This window comes from Oryctolagus cuniculus, chromosome 6 (assembly GCF_051225735.1).
Source record: "Oryctolagus cuniculus isolate XC-2025 breed Fujian yellow rabbit chromosome 6, ASM5122573v1, whole genome shotgun sequence".
NCBI lineage: Eukaryota > Metazoa > Chordata > Mammalia > Lagomorpha > Leporidae > Oryctolagus > Oryctolagus cuniculus.
This window is the reverse complement of record NC_142872.1, coordinates 23,313,456-23,326,110: the sequence shown is the minus strand read 5'-3', so window position 1 is coordinate 23,326,110 and position 12,655 is coordinate 23,313,456. Positions and strand designations below refer to the sequence as shown.

General features: G+C 51.3%; 1 long non-coding RNA gene across 1 annotated transcript in view; it reads left to right on the top strand.

Annotated features, from left to right (window-relative positions):
• LOC149126052 (uncharacterized) overlaps positions 1-7,979 on the top strand; it is a 237,920-nt gene extending 229,941 nt beyond the window's left edge. The window contains exon 4 of the long non-coding RNA XR_016236103.1: positions 7,746-7,979. This is a non-coding gene — a long non-coding RNA (uncharacterized LOC149126052). The remainder of the gene's footprint in view (positions 1-7,745) is intronic.
• Positions 7,980-12,655: the final 4,676 nt, after the last annotated feature.

The window sequence follows — 12,655 nt, the reverse complement described above, 5'->3', positions numbered from 1 at the left end:
TATCTTGAGTGTGCATTTCCTACAGCTGCCGTAACAAAATGCACACACTGGGGGCCTCACTCACCGTGTGTGTCTTCTCACGTGGTCCTGGAACCCGAAGGCCCAGATCAGCTGTTCCTGCAAGGGCGCTAGTGGAGGAAGCTCTCTTGCCTTCTCCGCCTTTGGTGGGCCCAGGTGTGCCTCGGCTTGTGGCTGCATCTCTCCTGTCCCGGCTCAGTAGTCCCCAGTGTGACGTCGTCTTCCGTCACATCTTCCCCTCCCCTCCAAGGATGCTTGTCATCAGATTTAGGGCCCACCTATGTAATTCAGGACAAACCTTCCTCTCCAAATCTTAACTCACACCTGTTTTCCATGTAAAATAGTACCCATAGGTTCTGGGTATAGAAGACAAGTCGTCTTCCTTGGAGCCACTAGTCAGCCTGCTATACTTAGTGAAGTTCCTGGCATTTGGTAAGTGCTCAGAGAAACTTTGTGGAATGAGCAAACGATGATAGCTGTGGTTTCTGTGACCAGAGATGCCCAGCAGCTTTCTTCTGTGACCCTTGCCGTTGGTTAGAAATATTTGCTCTTGGTGTCTTGTCTAGGCAGCTGCCCACACACTCGAGGTGTGAGCTCCACTCCCGCTCCTGGCACCATGGGGCTCTTACTCTAGTTGCAGTGGATAAGGGGCACACAGTTTCAGAGACTGTTGGCATTACCTGCTGGGGAGGGAGAAGGAGAACTCTGTAGCCAAAGGATGGCAGATGTACTACTGGAATCTTGAAACAGAACTCGCCCAGCAGGGTCCAAGGAAGAGGTGAGTATCATGAAGGGAAGAAGCAGGACCTGGAAAGGACCTCAGTGGGAGGTGGTCACCGCCGTCAGGACCCAAGGGACAGAGGAAAGGGTGGCAGCAGAGCCCCACGACAGCGGAAGCCACTGGGCGAGTCACCTGCAGAGTGACGGGGCCACAGCAGGGAGGGAGCAAAGGAAGAAACACTGAACCAGGCTGGCGTCGTGGTGCTGCCACTTGCGGTGCCAGCACCCCATGTCATAGCACAGCTTTGCGTACTGGCTGCACCACTTCTGATCCGGCTCCCTGCTGGTGCACCTGAGAAGGCAGCGGAAGATGGCCCAAGTATTTGTGCTCCCACCACCCATGTGGGAGACACCTGCCACCTATGTGGGTGATCTGGATGGAAATCTGGGCTCCTAGACCTGGCCTCTCTGGCTGTTTGTAGAGTGAGCAAGTGAATGGAAGACCTCTCTTTGTTTTCTTCTCTGTCTCAGTCTACCTTTCGAATAAGTAAGTACATATTTTTTTTTTTTTTGACAGGCAGAGTGGACAGTGAGAGAGAGAGACAGACAAAAAGGTCTTCCTTTTCTGTTGGTTCACCCCTCAATGGCCGCTACGGCTGGTGTGTTGCAGCCGGCACGCTGCGCTGATCCGAAGCCAGGAGCCAGGTACTTCTACTGGTCTCCCATGTGGGTGCAGGGCCCAAAGACTTGGGCCACCCTCTACTGCACTCCCGGGCCACAGCAGAGAGCTGCACTGGAAGAGGGGCAACCGGGACAGAATCCGGCACCCTGACCGGAACTGGAACCCGGGGTGCCAGCGCCGCAGGTGGAGGATTAGTCTATTGAGCCACAGTGCTGGCCCAAGTACATATTTTTTTTATTTTTTATTTTTTTGACAGGCAGAGTGGACAGTGAGAGAGAGAGAGAGAAAGGTCTTCCTTTGCTGTTTGTTCACCCTCCAATGGCCGCCGCGGCCAGCACGCTGTGGCTGGCGCACCGCACTGATCCGATAGCAGGAGCCAGGTACTTATCCTGGTCTCCCATGGGGTGCAGGCCCAAGCACTTGGGCCATCCTCCACTGCACTCCCTGGCCACAGCAGAGAGCTGGCCTGGAAGAGGGGCAACCGGGACAGAATCCGGTGCCCTGACCGGGACTAGAACCTGGTGTGCCGGTGCCGCAAGGTGGAGGATTAGCCTGGTGAGCCGCGGCGCCGGCCTATATATATTTTTAAAAATATTTATTTATTTGTCTGAAAGAATTACAGAGAGGCAGAGAGAGAGAGAGACAGACAGACAGACAGACAGACACTTCCATCCACTGGCTCACTCCCCAGATGGCTGCAATGGCTGAAGCTACACCAATCCAAAGCCAGGAGCCAGGAGTGTCTTCTGAGTCTCCCATGCAGGTGCAGGGGCCTAAACACTTGGGCCAACTTCTGCTGCTTTCTCAGGCCATAGCAGAGAGCTGGATTGAAAATGGAGAAGCCAGGACTTGAACCGGTGCCCATATGGGATGCTGGCACTTCAGGCAGCAGTTCTATCCACTACTGCACAGCACTGGTCCCAATAAGTAAATCTTGAAAACATTTATACAACCTGTTCTTCCAGTCTCTTGATGCTTGATGCCGGGCAGTTCCCAGCAATGCCTCTGAAGCAGCAGCATCGCAGGGGCTGTTGCGTGGTGCAGAGTAAATGAACAGTGGGTGAGAACCTAAAGTTGAGCTCACCATTCCTCCTACCCCCACCACTGCCACTCCTGCGTGTGAGCCGGGAGTGCCACTGCAGGGTATTGCTGCTTCCTCATTCCAACAGTGGCATTTCTGTGGTCACCACGAGAGCCCAGCCACTGAGCCCTGTTTTCACAGGTTCTGGAGAGTGAAGATGCTGAAACCACAGCAGAGGGAGAGGCACGCAGGGAGCAGGGGCCACAGGCCACCAGGGAGAGGCATCTCAGTGAGAACTTGGATTTCAGGCTTCCTGGTTCAGTTCTTGCCCCTACAGTAGGGTTAAAAAGAAACAGAAGAGAACTTTCGCTTCTTGTAAACTGAAACAAACAGAAAGATGCAGAGGACTGAAGTGGTCTTCCTTAGCATGCAAACCGTGAGCTTGAACTCCAGCGGCCAACAGGGCTGCTGCCGCTGCAGGCATGGATCACATGTCTCTCCCTTCCCCCCGACCCCGGAGCCCAGGTGCTGTGAACCTCACTTGCTCCTGAAGAAGCACATCCCAGGAGCCCTGCCAAAGACACATTTTACAAAGTGAGACAGCATTACCCTCTTACCCCCATCCTTCTATTTTGATAACCACTTGGATTCAGGAAGTCCTTTTATTTACAAGGAACATACAATAACTGTTAGAATTTGGGGGGGAAGATAAGCTGTCTCCCTGCAAAGAACTAGGATAGAAAGCTTCCTCTCTGTCCTTGGGTTTTTTTGTGTGCTGTGTATCCCCTTCCTGAGTGGCTGGGAGGCTGCCTCCCCTCACTGTGGGCGTGGAGTGGAGCCGACTTCACCTGTTTCTCTGTGCTCTCTGTGAGGCCAGATCCCACCTAAGCAGGATGGTCCGTCCAGCTGCCGCCGTTCCACGTTGTTAGGGTCCACACTCAGCTCTGTGGAGGGGAGCACCTGCCTGGGGCGGTGACCTGCTTCAGCCTGGGTTGTGGGCTGAGTCCTCGTTCTGTTGGGAAGAATTCCGGAAGACCACACGTAGTAGTGTGTGCCAACCTTCTGGTTTTAGGTGGCGAGGTGTAAGGCCTAGGAGGTGGCCTGGCAGCACCAGACCGCAGGCAACCTGGGGAAGGGTCAGGGAGATGACAGAGACCCAGGGGCTGGGCCTCACCCCTACATATTGGCTCCATGTCTCAAACACTTTAAAAGCTTGTGTGTTTGCTTCACTGTGGATATCCCTTTAAGGTTTTTGATGATTCTAACAGTATGTAACACTTATGTGTTGCAAAATTTCTAACCATCCAAGGCTATGTGAAATAGCAAGTGAAATTCCTTTACCCTCTCTACCCACAGAGTTAGCACCTTTCTAGAGTTGGCAGGTGTCCATGCAGAGTGTCTCACAGCACACGCACATGCATCTCTGTTTTAAATCTGGCCTCCACCTAGGCGCTCTCTCCTGCATTCTACTTATTTTACTTTAGAATATATGAACAGTCCCCTGTGCCTTCACACACAATGTGTTTCTCAAGAGCCATTCAAAAGTTAAATACGCACAAGTGAATAACAGGCATACACTCTCTCAGGTGATCGCATCTCAGAGGCCTAAGTTAGTCTGGTATCTCATTCCCCTTCTTGCAATTTGTTCTCAGACTTTGCACTTGAACCCCAAGTCTGCCTGCTTCCCTCCCATGAGCAGCAAATCAAGGCTTCTCCTTGTAGTGCCCCAGTGATTTCTTTGTTTCAATTTTATTAAGCACTTAAGACCTCATCATAGTCTTGTTACAAATATCAACATTTTGATATCTTTTCTTATTTGTTTTTATAAGACCACAAGGGTGTGATGGGATAAAATGTGCCAGCAGCATTGTGCAGCCCCGTGCTGTTGTGCAGAGCTGGCCACGCTGCTTCAAGGGGCCCAGGGGCCAGCAGGCGGCAGCAGCCTGCAGAACTTGAGCACGCGTCTCTGTCTTGAGTTCCGAAGGCCTGAATGGTGGCCTTCAGGGGCGCAGTTGGAGAGTCCAGGGTTGTGTATCATGGACGTCTTTCCAGGCACTGGAAGAGTTTCTAGAAGGAGACCGAGCAGCTCACGGAAGTGTTGGGGGCCGGAGAATTGGGTTTGGAGCTGTGCTTTGAGTAGCGATGGGCAGACATGCTGCAGGCCTGCCCTGATGAGAAAATGCTGCTGCAGCAGCCGCCGCTGCCACCAGGGAGCCTGTGACGCCGTGATGCCGCCCTGGGCTCCACCGGGGCTCGTCTCAGCTGACACCGCATCCAGTGCAGGCGCTGGGGCCAGAGTCACAAGCTCAGCTTCAAGTGTGAGGGAGGCTGGCCCGACCACACCCTGACCAGCAAACGCCACCCCTCTCTGAGCCCATTCCGGCCTTCCTCTTTGAAGTCTTGCGTGAGGGTCTTTGGTGGAAACCAGTTACACACTTGTGTCCTAGCTGCAAAGGAGGCAGGGAAGGGGGCTTGCTGGATTCTACCTTGGGCAGAGAGTAGTAGAAAACAGTTCAGTCCTCAAGCAGTAGAAGGGTGTCCAAGAGTTGCTGGGAATCCAGAAAAAATAGAAGACAAAAATAGAAGTCATTTTCTGTAGGTACAAATATCTATAGAGGATTCTATAGACACTATGTGATATTTGATGTATGCATCTACATATGCATATAATTTGTTTAGCAAATCGCAAATACATTCAATTTATTTGTATTTATGTATGTATGTGTGTATTTCTTTGAAAGGCAGAGTTAGAAAGAGAGAGAGAGAGAGCAAGCATGCATCTGTTGGCTCATTCCCCCAAATGGCCACAACGACCTGATATGGCCAAGGCCAAAGCCAGGAGTCAGGAGTCTCTTCTTAGTCTCTCCGATGGATTACAGGGTCCCAAGCACTTGGGCCATCTTCTGATGCTTTCCCAGGCACATTAGCAGGGAGCTGGTTCAGAAATGGAGCAGCCAGGACGTGAACTGGTGCTCATAAATGATACTGCCATCACAAGCGGTGGCTTAACCCAATGAGCCACAGCACTGGCCCCCAAGTCATTTATTTTTCATATTAAAAACCCTAGTACACGGCCGGCGCCGCGGCTCACTAGGCTAATCCTCCGCCTAGCGGCGCCGGCACACCGGGTTCTAGTCCCGGTCGGGGTGCCGGATTCTGTCCCGGTTGCCCCTCTTCCAGGCCAGCCCTCTGCTGTGGCCCGGGAGTGCAGTGGAGGATGGCCCAGGTGCTTGGGCCCTGCACCCCATGGGAGACCAGGAAAAGCACCTGGCTCCTGGCTCCTGCCATCGGATCAGCGCGGTGTGCTGGCCGCAGCACGCCGGCCGCGGCGGCCATTGGAGGGTGAACCAACGGCAAAGGAAGACCTTTCTCTCTGTCTCTCTCTCTCACTGTCCACTCTGCCTGTCAAAAAAAAAAAAAAAAAAAAAAAAAAAAAAAAAAAAAAAAACAAAACCCTAGTACACGTGAATGTCTTTGTGCATGTGTATGTATATACATACACAAAGTGGTACATACACACATGCAAATGTAACTTTTAAAAATCCATTTTCCTGGGGCTTTCACTGTGGTATGGTAGGTGAAGCCTCTGCCTGTGGCGCCGGCATCCCATAAGGCTCTGGTTTGTGTCCTGGCTGCTCCTTTTTGATCCAACTCTCTGCTTATGGCCTGAGAAAGCAAGGAAAGATGGTCCAAGTGCTTGGGCCCCTGCACCCACATGGGAGACCCAGAAGAAGCTCCTGGCTCCTGGCTCCTGATGGGCTAAAGTTGGCCTTGCGGCCATGTGGGAAGTGAACCAGGAGATGGAAGACCTTTCTCTCCATCTCTCGCTCTTTCTGTGTGTAACTCTGCCTCTCAAATAAATAAAAAAAAATCATTGAAAAATGTATTTTCCTTGTATGTGAAAGCAGAAGAGAGAGAGAATCAGAATGTGAGAAAGAGAGAAAGACAGAAAGAGATCTTCCATCCACCGATTTACTCCCCAGGGTCAGACTAAGCCACAGCCAGGAATCTAGAACTTAATCTGGGCCTGCTGTGTAGGCGGCAAAAATCTGTGTACTTGAACTATTATCTGCTGCCTTTCACATACGCGTTGGCAGGGAGCAGGAAGCTGGATCAGAAGCGGAGCGGTTGGGACAAATGCCAGCATCCTCCCTGGTGACATCACCATGGAGCCCGAAGCCTGCTCTGTTTCAGTAGGGCGAATTCTTCAAGCGAAAGTGCTGTTCCAGCAAAGATCAGAGCCACCTTTCCAGTTGTGTTAGGGTTAAAACTTCTTCTAAGACATCTGCCTTCTCAGATTCTTAGATCATGGATGCAAGTATACTTTGTGCTGGAGACAAATTGGAGGTCCAGCAGATACGAGAATTCTAATTTAAGTGTGTATACAGCAGTCCTTGTTTATACTATAAAATTGTATTTTGTACAAAAACTAATTCTTTTGGAAAAATGAAGCATGTGCAGTTTGTTTTTGGACTCCTAGTCTAAGGATTTTTAAATGCCTGTCTGATTTTAGTCTAGTCTTTTTTACTTTTCTTCAGAAGAAATGAAGTAAAGGGTTGTGTAGCCACATAAAATGGACTTTTTTCCTAATGGATTGGGAATAAATGCTCAACTTAAAAAAGAAAGAAAGAGAGAGAGACAGAGAAGGAAGGAAGGAAGGAGTGCAAGAGAGAGAGAGAAAGCAAGCAAGCAAGCCGCTCACAGGGCAGTTAAAGTTAGGGTTTAGTGTGAATAAGATTTGACTTCTAACAGCTTGCGGAAATGTTTCCCAGCAAAGAAAGCTCATGTTTAAAGAACTTGTTTAAGAGTTTTCATAATAGTCGATACATACACACAGAAATGGTGACATGCATGTTTCTATATGGTAGCTTTGTTGATCACAACATCTCAAGTAAATGGACTGGCCCCTTGTCCTACTGAGCCTCGTAACTGAAGTTTAATGGTTTTATAATTCAGGGATCTGTGCATGGATTTTCTGGGTTATAAATTTGGGTATTGTGAGGTTGAGTCTTTGTGATCCATTTCTATGACAGTCCCATGAGCCCACGGGAGCACCAGCTCCAAGTCACTCATGCTGCTGCGTGTAATGGTAACGTAATGACTGTGTGACTCAAAATGTGGCCCGTGGGGTTCTGGCTCCGAGTTAGTACAAAACCTGCCCAGCCCAGCCCAGCCCAGCCCGTAGCACCCCTGCCAGGTAGAGCCAGAGATCCCATGGAAATTCTCCCCAATCTCCCTTTGGGTTCCTACTTTGTTAGTTTAAGGCAACTGCTTATGAAACATTAAGCCTGGTTTCCCTTCCAGATGAGCAAGGCCGCTCTGGTGACAGCTCCCAAGCACAGAAGAAGTGCGTCTTGAATCCTGTGACATTTTACATTCCCTGCTCTGCCTAGCGGCCAGTGATCCCCTCTTCCGAGTGACATATTGATTGTGCATACACGCAGGGTGAGTGTGATTGTGTTTGCTGTTGTGAGCTCGTCATCTGTTATCCCATTCTTACTGTCATCTCAGGCCCAGACTGTATCAAATTGGAAGCAGTAGTGTAGAAAATTATGAGCAAATAAAAAGAAAAACCAAAGCTGCAAAATGAATCAGGCCAGCGCCCCACGTCTAATATTGCTCCTGATGTAAACACCCCCGCTCCCTTTCTTCGCCCCATTAGTGGGTGTCAGAGCCAGGACATAGTGGGATAATTAGAGATGAACCCTGACCTTGCTTTGAAGTTCGGGACGCAGTGTCCCTGAGCGCAGCAGGTGCGGCTGTCCCAGAAACTGTGTCACATCTTAGAGGCCGTGGGGTGGCCCACCAAGGCGTGACTGCGGGGAAGCCAGCATCGACACGTGATGATTAATGCGACTGTGAGTGGCAGCTTCGCTCTTGCAGGGCACCAGGACGGCCCGTTCCCCCAGGTTTATGAGGTTGTCATCAATCACACGCCTCCAGGTGGCTGTGTGGCAGGCAGGGTAATGAGAGGAGGCCACGTTGCCGGTTGGCGTGGATGTGGGCGCAGCTCTGCAGGGTGGCTAATTTCATGCATCATCAGAGTGAGACGCCTTAGCGGACAGCGTGTGGGCCAGACACACCTTGCCCCCCACCCCCGGGTGACTTCAGGCAACCCTGTCATTGCACCGTGCCTGCTGTCACTTTTTGCGTTTGCTCAGCTTAGGTGACTGGGGCCTGCGTTTTCGTGGCCATTTTTATTCTCATCCTGAAGTCAGCCCTGCCTCTCTTTCCTGGCTGCCACAGAGGCGTGGCTAGGCGAATGGGGCCTGGGGGACTTCTCCGTGTCAGGTGAGGGCGTTGCAGACTCCGTGGGAGAGATCATTCCAGAAGCGGTGAGCACACTGCTTTCCCAGGCCTGCTCCGTCCTGCGTTCGTAGCACATGGGATGGCAGATAAAAGCGTGCTTGTTCCGTGTGTTGTGGGCCCTCCTGGAGCTGGGAAGCAGAGATGACGAAGCAAGAGGAAGGCCCTGCCCTGCCACAGTGGGCTTCCTCAGATAACCCCAGGGGCGGGGCAGTCCCCCCACCTTCCCTCCCTCCCCAGGGATTCTGGCCTGCCTGGAACCTGGGGGCTTGGCTCAGAGACCTGGGTGTGCTTTGGCAGCCAGGCGACCGCAGAGGATAGGGTGAGGGTCTCCAGGAGGAGGGCCAGGGGTTTCATCTGCTGGGGGAAACCTGCCCCCTCTGTGCTCACCTGTGGAGATTCACACATCTTTGTTGTTTTTAAAGGTTTGTTAGTTATTTGAAAGGTCAGAGAGAGAGAGAGGGAGAGATCTTCCACATGCTGGTTCAGGTCAAAGCCAGGAGCCTGTAACTCTGGTGTCCCACGTGGGTGGCAGGAGCCCAGGTAGTCAGCCATCACCTGCTTCCCTCCCAGGCGCAGCAGCAGAGAGCTGGGTGGAAGCAGAGCAGCCAGGACTAGAACGGTGCCCTGATGTGGGATGCTGGGTCACAGCCCGCAGCCTAATCCACTGCGCCACGAGGCTGGCCCCAGGCATCTTATCTGTTCACTTGGGGCTGGGGGCAGCCTGATGGGCTGGCCCAGACCCTGCCCTACACACACAGCAGGGGTCAGGTGGAGAGCCTAGATGCCCACACTCGCTGTCACAGCCTCCCCCAGGGTGCTTCAGCCGAGACCTCGGAGGCGGTGAGACTCCCACTGAGCATGTCTGCCTTTCCCCACTGGGGTGGTGGCAGAGGAGCCTAGTGCGGATCAGGATTTTACCAGCACTGCCCCACCTCCGTGACGGAGCCACTCACCCCACCTCCGTGACGGAGCCACTCACCCCCACCTCTGTGACGGAGCCACCCCCACCCCACCTCCGTGACGGAGCCACTCACCCCCACCTCCGTGACGGAGCCACTCACCCCCACCTCCGTGACGGAGCCACCCCCACCCCACCTCCGTGACGGAGCCACTCACCCCCACCTCCGTGACGGAGCCACTCACCCCACCTCCGTGACGGAGCCGCTCACCCCCACCTCCGTGACGGAGCCGCTCACCCCACCTCCGTGACGGAGCCGCTCACCCCCACCTCCGTGACGGAGCCGCTCACCCCCACCTCCGTGACGGAGCCGCTCACCCCCACCTCCGTGACGGAGCCGCTCACCCCCACCTCCGTGACGGAGCCGCTCACCCCCACCTCCGTGACGGAGCCACTCACCCCCACCTCTGTGACAGAGCCATCCCCACCCCCACCTCTGTGATGAGCCACTCTCCCTCACCCCCACCTCTATGACAGAGCCACCCCCACCCCCACCTCTGTGACGGAGCCACCCCCACCCCCACCTCTGTGACAGAGCCACTCTCCCCCACCTCTGTGACGGAGCCACCCCCACCTCTGTGACGGAGCCACCCCCAACCCACCGTGGGGTCAGTGGGGGCCTGATGGGGAGATGGAGCCCCCACCTGTGTCCAGCTTTCCCACAACGTCAGTGGCAGCTGTGCCTGGGCCTGGAGTTCCGTGCCCACTTGGCAGGAACAGATGGTGCCCTCCTCCTAGCCTCCTCTTAGACCACTGTCAGAGGAAGCTGCCTAGAACAGAAAGTTTAACAAGATCCACAGTCTCAGTACATAACATTCAAAATGTCCAAGCTTCTCTCAAAAATCATTAATCACACAAACATGGGAAGATCTCGTATAATTAAAAATATAACCAGTGGATACCCACACTGAGATGACAAAGTGGTTTGAATTATCTGATAGGATTTTAAAGCAGTCATCATAAAAATGTTTTAGTAAGCAATTACAAACTTGGTTGAAGTAAGTGAGAAATATAGAAAGTTTCAATGAAGAAATAGAAGACATAAAGAAGAATGTCCTGGATTTAATGGGACTCAAGTCCCCCAGATCATGCAGATGTGCAAACTTCAGAATCTTAGTGACTCCTGGTTTGGTGTTAATGCTGATGGACTGAGGGTGGAGGCTTGGTCCACTTCATGGTATTTGAAGGTGGGGCCTTTGGGAAAGCATTGTATTAGATTAGGTGACTAGGAGGAAGCTGCTTTGTGTGTGTGTGTGTGTGTGTGTGTGTGATGTATGGAGAGTGCTCGCCGGGTCTGTCTGCTCCCTGGCTCCTCTTGTGATTGTCCACCACCGTCTTCCAGCCTCCCTAGATGCCTGGACCAATGGGTCTGCCCAGTCTTGGCCTATGGACCTCCGAAACGATAAACTGAAATAAACCTTCTTTCATCTTAAGTAGCTCCTCTCAGCTATTTAGTTAAAGTAACAAAAAGCTAATAGAAATAACCAAATGAAAACCTTACAGCTGAAAAGTAACTGAAATTAAAAAAACACTTAATGGTGGGCTCCATAGCCGATGGCGGGAACAGGGGAAGTGGTCAGTGAGCTTGAACAGAGAGCGGTGTATTTCCCAGTCTGAACAGAAAAGAGAAAATGGATGGGTGGTGGATGGCAGGGTTCCGGGCCCCCTGGGCCCTGTGTTAGCAGGTCCTGGAAGGAGAGCACAAGAAGGCAGGGCTGGGAAAGAATGAAAAGAAGTAATGACTAAAAACTTCCCACGTGTGGCCAAGGATTCCAGCCCTGAAGTCAAGGAAGCCAGGGGCCTCTGCAGAGGTGAATCCCAGTAAACCCACACCAAGATAAATCACAATCGCATTTCGAAACACAGAAGACAAGTTGGAAACCTTTGAACAACAAAGGAGAAATGACAGTGCATGTGGCGAGAACAGCTTGAAGGACATAGGACTTCCCGCAACCCTGGGGCCAGCAGAAGGAGGTGGCGCAACCATGGCAGCCAAAGAGAAGCACTGTCAACCCCGCATCCTGTGTCCAGGGGAGATGTCTTTCAGGCACCGAGGGATAAATCAGACGTTACCAAGAAAGGGGAAACTACAAGACTGTGTCTCCAGCAGGGCTACCCTACAAGAGTGTTGGAAAGAAATTCTCCAAAAAGAAAGGAATCATTTGAAAAAATAACCTTGGAACATCGGGAAGAAAGTACACAGTAAGCAGAAATGTGGGTGACACAATGAAATTTCTCCTCTTGAGTTTTCCAACGATGTCTGATGTTTGAAATGAAAATTTTCAGCATGTTCTATATTGTTCTAAATATATTTAAGACAGTTTTGTTATAAACAGGAAGGCAAGAAGAGGTAATATTCCAATATTTTATTTAAATTTGTAAAACTATGAAACAAATAGATGGCAATAAATTTTAGATGTGTATATATACATACACGCATATGTATAATATATGCATGAATGTGTATAATATATATTATGTAATATATATTATATAACACGTATAATACTCAGAGGAACCAGAAGAAAGCAGTAAGAGGAGATAAGTTTGAAAACGTTGCAGATGAGGGCAGCAGTTAAGGCAACGTTTGGGATGCCTGCATCTATGTCAGCTCCTCCACTGCTGACCCGGCTTCCTGGTAATGCATATCCTGGACACACCCAAGCCCTCAGGTCCTTGCCACCTGTGTCACAGACTAGGGTGGGGTGCTGGGCTCCTAACTTCAGCCTGCTCCACGGAGTGAACCATGGATGAAAGATCAATCGACTTTCTTCCTCTCCCTCTCCCTCTCTCTCCTTTTCAGAGAAATAAATAGATGAATAAGTAAATGAAAGTGAAAAAACACAGCACAGATAAGTCTGAATGGAATTCTAAAATAAGTGTGACAACAGAACTGCACAAAATTCAGAGCAGAGAGAAATGAAAAAAATGGAGATAACAAATAGAA